Source organism: Symsagittifera roscoffensis, chromosome 4, assembly GCF_963678635.1.
Source record: "Symsagittifera roscoffensis chromosome 4, txSymRosc1.1, whole genome shotgun sequence".
In the NCBI taxonomy this organism is placed as follows: Eukaryota; Metazoa; Xenacoelomorpha; order Acoela; family Convolutidae; genus Symsagittifera; species Symsagittifera roscoffensis.
In genome coordinates, this window is record NC_087065.1 from 65,257,315 (window position 1) to 65,269,570 (window position 12,256).

The 12,256-nt window shown below is 38.0% G+C and overlaps 1 protein-coding gene across 1 annotated transcript in view; it reads left to right on the forward strand.

Moving 5' to 3' along the window:
- LOC134843757 (exportin-T-like) overlaps positions 1 to 12,256 on the forward strand; it is a 551,312-nt gene that overhangs the window by 67,738 nt on the left and 471,318 nt on the right. The gene's annotated exons all lie outside the window — the stretch shown is intronic.

Here is a 12,256-nt window from a genome sequence, read left to right on the forward strand (position 1 = left end):
TACCAATACAACTGTACAGAAAGATGTTTGACATTATCGTACTGACTGTGCCACGTGGCTTATTATTTTTTGCAATCGAAGCTCATTCTTATAGGAAGTCAACTGAATGCTGGAATCTTAAAGTTGCTAAAAAGTCGATGCATGTATAAATGGAAGTCAGTTCAAAATGGAATCAATAGAAACATGAAATTATATAATGTGTACAGTTTGATTTCCATTATAGTGAATAAAATATGGGGGATTTAGTCCTAGGGGGATTTGGTCCTATGGGGGATTTAGTCCTGGGGGATTATATCCGGTGGGATTTTATCCTGGGGGATTTAGTATGCGAGCGTGTTAACTTGGTCCGATTGTCATGAAAATTGACATGCAGGCTAATTAGGTTATGACAAACATATTTGGTCCTCATAAGTGACCTTGTAAAACCACTCGTTAGACCATAAAATTTTTGAGTGAGGTGGAGGGAAAAGGAAAAAGCCCTTTTTTATAGCCCAGACAGTTTGATTGGGAACAAAAAAGTAAGGTTTGTAATTGAATTTACAAGATTAGTTCTGGGCCACAAATGGCTATAAAGCTAGTCAGTTATTTTGTAATTTGCCTTTTTGGACATAAATTGATATTCGCACACATCGAACACATAGTTTTGAAAAAGGCAAAACATTGAAAAAAAAAACTAGTGTTTTAGCTAGTTTAAGAAAGAAAATCAGAAATCCGTTCAGCGTAAAAATATCAACGCCGAAACTTTTTGAATTCTGTTTGTGAATTTCTAAAAAGCACCGTGAAGCAAAATCATCGATCTGTTTGAAGTACAAAATAGTAGATGTCTAACTGATGTTTCATCAATATTCTATCAACGTTTTTGTTTTTATTCGACTTTCAAAGTATTACAAAAACATTGATGAAACCAGGGGCGGATCTAGGATTTCTCTCGAGGTGGGGGGTCTGATTTTCAAAGTTTTAGGTCGACCAGATTGATTTTTTGAGCTCTCCGAAATTACTAAAAAGAGCTTGTTTTGGCTGCAATTTCTGCGCCACAGGCAATAGTTTGAAAAAACATGTTGAAAAAGGCGTTTTTATGCACTTTTCGGAAAATTTTGACCAAATTTTGACCGCGTTTTTTGGCGCGCGCTCCCCCCTCAAAATAAGTATATTGCGGCGCCCCCTCCATCAAAATTCGTTTTTTGTGGTACATCCTTTATATGTGTCAAAACGCTGTGTCAAAATAAAAATGACACGTTTCTGGAGTGCTATGAAAAGTCAATCCCGGTTGCCTCAACAGGAAGAGAACATATCTTTCACACTATTTTATTTAGTGTTTGAGAGTTGGGAGATAAAATTATTACAATCGATTGAATATGCTAGGTTCTTTTTGCAATTACGTTTATTGTTATATTATGAAATTACGTAGTGCAAAATATATTTGTGAAAAAATGGAAGTAGACTCAAAAAGTAGCAATAAAAGTTCCGAATAGTTATTGTTATTGAAATTAAAATAATAATCTATAATTTTTCGATTGTTTTCGAATACATAACTTGAACTACGTAATTTCATAATCAAACAAACAATAATCGCTAATTCAAATAAAACACCATATTCATTCGTTTGTCATATTTTTATATTTTCCAACTTTCAAACACCAATTAAATAAAAGTAAAATTAGTTTTTTTTTCTTTTGAGGCAACCCGGATTTACATTGCATTACAATCCAGAAATGTGTCATCATTGTTGTATTGTTTTGACACATATAAGGGATGTACCGGCCTTCCTACGTGCATTATTTTTTTTTTCAACTATATGCAGTCTACTTTCATAAACTATTACAAAAATTTGATAGACTGGACATTAATGAAACATCAATTAGACATCTGTCATATTGTACTTCAAGCAGATGGATAATATTGCTTCACGGTGCCTTTTGGAATTTCAAATAAGGAACCCAAAAACTTTTGGCGTTGATATTTTTGCTAGCTAAAAACTGGTCTTTTTTCAACGTTTTTTTTGTTTTCTTACAATACTTTGTGTTCAACGTATGCAAATGTCAATCTTCATGTCCAAAATCACCAATTACAAAAAAAGTTGACTAGCCTTATAGCCATTTAGTAAATTCGCTAATCTCGTAAATTGAATTACAGATCCTACAAGATATGTTCCGAAGAAAGTGTTTAAGGCTGTTTTAAGGTTGCTGTCACCTGCGTTTTTAACCAACTGAAATCAATAAATTGAATTTGAAACTTTGTTTGGTTTAAAGTTTGGTATACTGGTACGTGTCTAAAAAGAAACACATATGTGCTATTTGTACTACTTGTAAAATCAATAGTTGATGCTTTAATTCTATTTTTTTGGTTGGGTTGTAAAACGCGAAGGTACCACATACACTTGGAAGCAGGTGTGAAGAATCTATAACAATCAGTCAGTAATGGAGCATAAAGTAACCCAGTAACCAAAAGTCCCCACGAAAAGCAATAAAGATCCCGGGTTGAATTCACATTGAAAATTAGCTATAATGAGCACAAACAGGGACCTACCGGGGTCAATCTCTCAATCATCAGCAGAGCAGACACATATTCTACCTCTGTGCCACGACGCTTTAAATTTTCAAATAATAGTTTTTAATAATTGACACTGTCATTTGAAACCTACTGCGGTGCTGATTCAAATTATGCGGACTAAAGGCATGAAAATAAAGTTGAACAAGGTGTTATTAAGATTTTAAAAATTCTCATTTTCAAATTTGACGGTTTTTGAAAAGACTCCTGCCACATTTGCTACATTTTTTATGGGTTTAAGCTTTGCTACATTTTTTAAGGGTTTACTTTTGCTGCGCAAAAAATTCCAAGTGCTAGAATTTTCATTTAAAAGCTATGTTTTCATTTGAAATATCAAAAAAATCTAAGATTCCTGATTTTAAAGCTTGGGGTTTTTGGAGAAATGCCGCAAGTTGGAAAATGGACACAATGATAGAACCAAAAAACTTGATCGGCCAAAAAAAAACTATCAAAACAGACAAAAATTATTTAAATGATTGCAAAAAAATTCCTTTTGCGACGCCTCAAGAGCTTAGAAAAATTGATCCAGCTTTATGTTTATCAGCCAGCAAAAATGGAATAACTTTGGTCGATAAAAATTGAAAGCGTGAGTCAATGCCAAAAATCCTAAATTTGGGACATGAACAGAAAAAAACGTCAGAAATGGTGCCCAAATTTTTGAGCAAAACCACAATTTTCAGACAAAATCATCGTTGAATGACACTTCGACGCCAAGGTTTACGTGAGATGACCCCAAATTTGCGTCATCATTCCAATAATATCACACCGATGGCAAAATTCGGAAGCAAAAGATGATGTTTTGGGGCTGCATAAAATTTTCCGGAGATATTGTATTCATCGACAGAAACCTTAATTCTGCCAAATATTGTGAAGTATCTGACACCCACATGATGGAAAAAATTTTATCGGAACGAAATTTTCCAGCAAAACAACGCCAGTTTTTTAGCTCCAAATTGTCGACAAATTTTTTCCGAGAAAAAAATTTTCAATTTTTTGAAAATTGACCTCCACAATCTCAGTTTTAAAAATAATTGAAAATTAATGGAATTACATGAAACAAAACATTCTTGAAAAACACCCTGCAACAGTTAACGAACTTAATCGTCAAACTTTTGCGATGTTTTTGGCAATTCTGGACGACTACATTCATCGGCTATATTGGAGTATTCCTAATAGAATAAAGGCAGTTCTAAGGTTAATGATTTTCAAAGCAAACGCCAAGTTTGTTGATTTTGTTCAAATTTTATCTGTGTTGGTTATTTAGTTAAAAATTTTCAAGTTAGTGCTGAAAAAAAGTGTAAATTAGATGTTAATATTAATATAGTTTTAGTTTAAAACCTTTTCCTAGTCCGGATAGTTTAACTCAGCCTAGTCAAATTTGGTAAAATTTCTCAGGTTATAGATCTAATTTTCTAGATTTAATAAAAAATAATATATGAAGCAGCCCTGGGTAATAGCAGTTACAGGGATACCTTAGAAAAAACAGTAACCAACGGTGAGACTTCAACCAGGGCTGAATCAATGCTACAAAACTATACCATTCTCTACCGTAACAAGGATTGATAAAACGATGGCTGTTAAATACTGAATTGACTGTTTTCTAGGTCGCATAAAAAAGAGAGTGAACTAGAGGTCAACACATAACAGCTAGACAGTTCTAGGCTGGTTGACAGGCAGGTACCAAACTCACACTTAATTATAGTATGAGAACTCTCAGAGATAAGTAAATAAAGAATTGCAACTAAGATGATTGACAACTGAACATATTGTAGCCCCTGACATTTCCGTATGGATTTAAAATTTAAACACATAGTAATTTAAATTTAATAAAATAATTAATAACCTTCAACCTGCCGCCTCAACTACCTCGATACAACAAACTTGAGTTTTCGGCTTATGGCCATCCCTCTCCCTGGGTAACGAGTTTTTAAATGAGTTTTAAATAAGGTTCACTTTCCTTCTCCCCCTGGATGTTTTCCTTTTTGTTCCGCCCCCTGGATATTTTCGATCATGACTCCTCCCATTTTATCTACTGGATTTCTTCTTCTGGTACTCCTTCTGGTTCCCGAGCTTTCACTTTGACTTCCAGATTTGACGTCTTCTTCTTGGCTACTATTCATAAGGCACTCTCTCGCAACGAACGCCGGTCGGTCTTGGCTCCCCTTTCCTTGTTTCTCTTGACCCCCTTTTCCTCGCTTCGCTTTCGTCACTCTAGATTTTGCTTTTGCTCCCGTTCCATGTTCTGCTACTGCTGTACTGCCGCTTGGGCCTTGTCCCGCTGCAATCGCTTCGTGTCTCGCTAATACTTCTATCGGTAATCGTGCAGGGATAATATTTAGTGGCTGGTAATCTTCACTATCCGAACTGTCAGACTGGAAGGTGGCTACCGATACTTTTTGCATAGCCTTTGGCCTTTTTTGATTTCGGGCTCTCGACTGCCCCTTTCTTTGCGCTCGATAACATCTCCTTGAGCGTAGCCGGCTTCCGTTTCTGGGGAAGGTTGGGCTTTTCTGCCAGTGCACTTTTCCTAAGCTTTTCTGCCACTGCACTTTTCCTAAGAACAGATCCGTTTTTTAGCTTGATAGTATGTTCGGATTCAGAGATTACATTAGATTTTAAGAGTTTATACCGGTTTAGGGTCTTGCTGGTGGTACGCTGATACAGGTCGCGTGCGCCTCCAGTCCCTTGGATGTTAGGGCCAGTGTCTCCACTCCCTTGGATTTGCGGGGCAACTCCCGATACCTCCCCTGGACACGTGTCCATTTGCTGGTCGCTATCAAGCATGATAGGGGCCCTTCTTAAAACTGGAGCGTATGTCAAATCGGACCTGTCCTCCCAATTCGAGTGCTGAGGGAATCCAATTTTAATCATCTCAGGATCATTTTCGTCTAAACACAAACATTTTTGTTTTAAGACGTTCTTCCAATTCAAATTTTTCAAACTTGGTTTTTTCATAATATTGCGTAAAACGGTGTTGGCCTCCCGGCCGTGGTGAGCTTCAAAAGGTGTTAATTTAGTAGTTGCATTTTTGGAAAATCGTAGGGCGACTAGCGCTTTATCGACCATAGATTCTAGAGACTTATGCTCTTTTTCAGTCGCATATGTTAAGACAAAATTCATCAAACTCCCTATTGTCCGTTCAACGGACCCCGTGCCTCGATGATCGTTCACTGGGGAGTACATTAGCTCGATGCCCTTGCTGTTACAGAAGATTTTAAATTTATTACATGTAACACATGATCCCTGATCAACGTGGATTTTCCGAGGTACTCCATGTTGAGTTATGTATTTATCGAGAAATTTTAAGACTTTATCTGACGTGTTAGTGGTAGTAACCATTGCTGATGGCCACCTTGAGAAACGGTCCGTAGCAACAAAGACATATTTCTTACTCACATTTAGGTAGTTTATTGGCCCCCAGAAATCCAACTGTATACATTCATTGGGTTCCCTTGGTTCAGGGACCTTCCCCATGTCTCGCTTGGGTAATAACAATTTTAGGTTCTTACCCGCTTCCGTGCATTGCTGACAGTACGTGGCCTTTGCTGCCAAACTGCGGTACATGTAGGGATACCAGACGTCACGCGCTGCTTCATACATGTTTCTTTTACCGTGATGGTAATAATGTATCCGCGACTCAATTGGGACTTGTAATGGACTTGTAATGGCAAAGCAATGACCAGCCGTCCATCTAACCACACACAATCGTCCCGTAATGACAAATCGTTTGCGTATTGGGCCCAGTACTTCCCAATCTTCAGGAGTTCTTCCTTCAAGTTAATCTTCTTCTCCAATGCTCCTTTAACTCGTACTAAGTTCACATCCTCCGGTATTTTTGAGGCAAAAAATTCTAAATTAAATAGTTCTGGTAACGCTTGGGATTTCTTGATGACCTTGCAATCACGGGGAATGATAGAGATAAATTGCTGATTTGGATTAACGGTAGGAAAAAGCTCGCCTGGGAATTTCGAGGGTATAGAAAGTACTGTATTAATTTTTGAATCCCGTGTATTTTTAAAAATGGCAACAATTTCAGGGTTAATGACAGTTATTTCATCGCTACTCAATAGGTTTTCATCTAATCTACTGGGAAAGAACAATTCGAATCGCTATCCATTTTGTTTGAATTATTTGATATAGGCCAATTTAACCGTCATCCAAGGGAACAATATATAGAGCACACTGAATGTCCCTTGGATTTCTTTGATTTACGCGTTATGCAAATTGATCGTTTCCTATTGGTCGGTGTCTTCACGCATGATTTTCCGCCCTCAACCGTCGCTGTTTGTAGGCATGATTTCCGTTCTCGCTTCTGATTGAATGAAAGCTGTCTAGACTGTTTAGAACCGGTTCCTTTAATGTCCTGATGATTTCGTTCACCAAGGGATTTTAAATCATTTGTGGAACCAAGGGTTTTTCTAATTGCAGCGATTTTTGCCACGGTGAACAAATTATCATATTGACTTATCGGTTTAGGAGGTTCGCTAGGATGATTTGACAAGTAATCCGCTCATCCGATCTCGGCGCCCGGTTTGTGTTCTATTACAAAGTCAAAAGGAATCAGTCTGTCTAGCCAACGTGTCAGTCTTGAAAAGAGAGTTTTGTTTTTCTTGTTATTCCCGTTAAGTAATGAAATCAGGGCCTTATGGTCCGTGATAACTGTAAAAGATCTTCCTAAAATGTAGTTTTTTAAATATTTGGCCCCCCATACCACAGCCAGCAATACAAGCTCGTTAGTGGAATATTTTTTCTCGGCTGCGTTTAAGAATCGTGATGCAAAAGAGATAGGGTGCCACCCTTCTGTACCCAATTGCTCTAAAACCGCTCCAAGGCCATTATGACTTGCATCGCAGACAACTCTAATGTCTTTATGAATATCAAAATGTTTTAATTTAACTATGTTTGCGACCCCCAATTTAATGTTTTGGAAAGCATTTTCACATTCCGCGGTCCAGTTATATTCATTTCTCTTGCTGAGAAGTGGCCTTATCGGAGCTGACATCTCCGCTATCGCTGGTAAATATTTATGCAAGCTGTGGATTGAGCCCATAAATGATTTCAGTTGAGTGACTGTTTTAGGAGCCTTTAATGCGTCTATCGGCGATGTTTTGCGTTTAAGCGGCGTAACCCCTGTTTCGGTTATACGATGACCGAGCCACTCGCATTCTCGTTTCGCAAACTCGCATTTTGGTAATTTCAGCGATATGTTTTCACGATTTAGTTTCCTGAGGATCTTTTCAACCAAGGAGATATGTTCTACTTCCGTTCCCTTGGTTGTAACCAAAATATTATCAATAAACGCGTTCGCTTGTGGGAATTCGTTCAAAATTGAATCCAATTACTCGTTGACACTCTGCCGGCATGGACGTTAGCCCGTAAAACCCTGTCCGGAATCGGTATGTTCCTGTCGACCGTCCGCCCACCAAAGAAAAGTTACAGTGCACGCTTGTTTCTACACTAAGTGGTAGTTGCCCATACGCGTACGTTAGATCCATCGTAGTAAAAAACACCTCCCCTTGTTTTTTCTCGGAAATAAGTTGTCCTATTGTATCTACAAGTTCTTTTATATTTGGCATTTGGTATTTGCTTTTATGAACTTGTTTATTAAGCTCTCGAGATTCCAATGCTAACTTCACGGACCCGTCTTTTTTTTACGGTGATGACGATCAGAGAAACAAAATATCGATCCGAACACTATTTCAATTTTTCTATATGTCGCTGTGTTAATAGCTTATCAATTTCCTTGTCCACCTTTTCTTGGAGCGTTACCGGCACTCTGCGTTCCTTCTGCTGCACTGGTACAAGATTTTTGAAAAATTCTGCTTGAACCTTGTAGTTCCTAATTTTTCCAACTCTAGTAAAAAGTTTTGGAAATAGCTTACTGAAGTATAATTGACATTGGTTCATCTGCTCATCCTCCGATTCGTCGTGCCACTCATCGCATGAATTGTCTTCCGTCCCCTGGATGTTCATTACTTCCCCCCTTGGATCTGCTTGCATCAACTGGAGTCCGAGTTTTCCCATCAAATCAAGTCCCACGATGGATGGTCTGATCCCCCAATGACTCGGACTTCTGCTTTCGTCTTCCAGCCGTTTGATGCTAACTCGAGTTCCATTCTGCCCAACATCTTGATCCGATTGTTGCTGTAATCCCGGAATCTTGTTTTAAATTAATTCCCGCTCTTCACACTGTTCTCCTCAAATCGTCTAGTGTTAAAATGGATATCGGCGATCCACTGTCAATCCAAATGTTCATCGGGTGACCATTAATGTATATTTTGAGTTTAGGTCCGGCAACTTTCAATAATGTTTCTTTCTTCCGTCTTATTGCCATAACCATGTAGTCGTCTGAACTTTCTGATGACCAGCTGTGGTGTTCTCGTTTAACGAAACCTACTGAATTTACCGCAACTTGGGGCCCCACGTCATCCGAGGGGGTATCTTCTTCCTCGAATAGCTCATCCCCTTGGATTAGTCCAACCGGTTGTCCCACCTCGACTGTCGTTTTCCCCGGCAAGTCCTCTCAAAATGCCTGACCTTTTTGCAAAAATTGCATGTGACGGCTCTTGCTGGGCATCGTTGCATTCGTTCGATCTTGCATTCGTTCTTGTGTTCGACCTCCTCCACATTTTGGGTATTGGCCCCGTCCCCTTGGCATTCCTCGTCCCCTGGATCCACGAATATTGCTGATTGGTTCCGTTTTGATCTGCAGGGAACCCCCTGGCGATGGATAAGCCGTTCCCGTGGAACCGGATGCGACGCCCTTGTAAGTCTTTGCCTACTTGTCTCCTCTTTCATACGACATCGCGATTCTCAATGCTTCCTCCGGGGTCTTAGTTTCCCGACACAGCTCGTTCTGCGCGTCCCTGTTCCTCATGTTGAATATAAATATGTCTCTCACCATTTTCCGCTCCTGGGTGCCCAAATTGCATCTTGCCGCCATTCCGCTAAGTTCTGCATAGAAAGATTCTAAGCCTTCACCCTCCTTTTGTTTCCTCGACAACATCAGGTACATTTCGTACGTTTCGTTTCGCTCTTTCTGAAAAAGAGCTACACAGGTATCCAAAAAACGTGGGTATCGTATTGTTTCCATATCTAAAAGTGGATGCTGATTATGCAAGGCTCTCTGTTCCTCGTGTCCCAGGCATAGGTACAGATTCGATATCAGTGTACGTTCACCTTCTCCCCTTGGTTTGCCACCAATGTCACCCAGGTCATTAATCTGTGCTTCAGTTAATGTCGATGCGAAGTAAAATTCCGACGAGACGAGTCCATGTTTCGCCACCATTGCCCAATGAAATCTTTGTTTCCAGTGTTCCCATAAGAGTTGTGGTTCCGCCTGATTCGGAGGCCAGAATGCCACACTTCCAAGGGGTTTTTCCCCCTCCATCCACTGGCTGCGCCATAAAAAGGATTGATAAAACGATGGCTGTTAAATACTAGATTGACTGTATTCTAGTTCGCATAAATAAGAGAGTGAACTAGAGGTCAACACATAACAGCTAGACAGTTCTAGGGTGATTGACAGGCAGGTACCAAACTCACACTTAATTATAGTATGAGAACTCTCAGAGATAAGTAAATGAAGAATAACAACTAAGATGATTGACAACTGAACATATTGTAGCCCCTGACAACCGCAACGTATTTTTTGAGCTATCATTACCTGCTTCCGGAAAAAGAGCTGACTTTAAAGTTTTGTTTCATGTCATAGTTTTAGAGAAGCAGTCCAAGGCTTTACCCAAAGGTAATTTTATTAAGCCTAATTTAGCTATGTTTTACCGACAATAGATCACCTCGCAAATTGTAGTTTACGAGAATCTTTTGACCTGTCAGCAATATCTTTGATGATGCAAGCAACACTAACAGTTGCACCGCAATGCCACGTTTGCAAGAATAGTTTTTGTTCCGACCGTTGAAATTGGGGAAAAACTTTATATTGTGGGCGTGTTTTAGTTTTTTTGTTTTCCACGCAAAATCAGGTTCTACAAACAATCATCCGAATGGGTTGATTGAAATACTGTAATAAGGCCCTTCCACTCGTGGCTGAAACGACAGTAAAAAATTTTTAAAAAGGTCCCCAATACCAAAAAAATTGATTCAAAAATTTCGAGACAGTCTAATTTCAAGCGGGTAACGCTCGCTATATAAAAGTTTAGTTTTTCCAAGTTCTTAGGATAAAATAACTTGTTTTGTCCATAAATAAAACTAGTTTTGGATGCTTTGATTAGTATATGTTGGAGCAGTTCAGTCTGGGGGTGGGGTGGAGATCTTTATCTATTAAGATAGGCTATAGACTATCCGTTCTCCACCCTATGTATTAACACATGGAATAGATTTTCCAATGTATTAAGATAGGATATAGGATTCAGGGTTTTAGATGGTAAGATGTTGTTACCAGTTTGACAAAATTGAATGAAAAAGTTTTTTTTCTACATCCGCTACCTTGCTTACATTAGCAAATATGACAATTTGATTGTGAAATTTGATTTTTTTTCTTCTAAAATTTACCATCTGAAGTTTACCATTGAGAAAACTATCACATCTTGATACATGGGATTTTAAACATTCCCGTTCAGAATCATAAACATTGCTGTGTCGGCAAGATCGGGCTCTCTGAATCCTATAACTTATCTTAATACATTGGTGAATCTTTTCGCGATGTTAATACAAAGAGTGGAGACAGGATATTCTACATTCTATCTTAATACATGGATGTCTCCGCCCCACAGACTGAACTGCTCCAACATATACTACTATTTCACTTAACTCTTTTTGGAAAACAAACCTTTTTTTAAAAATTAAATAAATCGTGTACCAAATTACAAGAAAAATACCAAAATTTTCTTTTTTAAGTTTTTTTAAATTTTATTGTTTCATTCATTTTTTTAAGACAAATGTTTTCGATCAAGCTTTTTAAACTACTTTTCTATAGTATCATATAACTCTCAAAGAACACCACCGACAAAAAACAACACTTATTTGAAGCGTAATTTTTTTTGTAATTTTGTAATGGAAATTGTCGGAACATTCTGTGCTACTTGCACAGCAAGCGGTTACCTTTGTTGTTTCGACCATTGAAAATGGGAAGAAAATTTGTATTTGGGTGTGTTTTATATATTATTTTATTTTCCAGCAAAAAATTAGGTACCACAAACAATCACCGGTCAGGGTTGTGTGATGTATCATACTAAAGCCCTTTTAGTCGTAATTCAAACGACCATAAAAAATTTCCAAAAAAAATTAAGTGCCGAGAAAAGTCGATTCCAAATTTTTGATTTTTCGTCTAATTTTGAGCGAGTAAAACAATCGAGTAACGTTTCTTATATTTAAAAAATAGCAATTTAGGCAAAAACATTTTGATTTTACTAATGGAAAAATTGTTTTGAAAGTTTCATTTAGCTCTTCTCTGGCAGTAGAAAAAAATTTCAGAAATATTTTAATTTTTTTTCGAGTTTTTGATGAAAACATTTTAGAAGACGATTGAGACTGTTTAAACCAAAACATAATTTGAAACTGTTTCACTAAATTTTTATGCGTTCGTGTAGTGGGATCACCACGCGACGTACAAAAAAGACACTAACTTGAAGAAAAATTTTTAAAAAAATGTATTTTTTCTGAGAATGTGGTCGGAACATGCTTTGCTTCTTGGACAGTAACTGGCTATCATTGTTTTGTTATAGTGACATCCGATCAATTAAAATTTGTT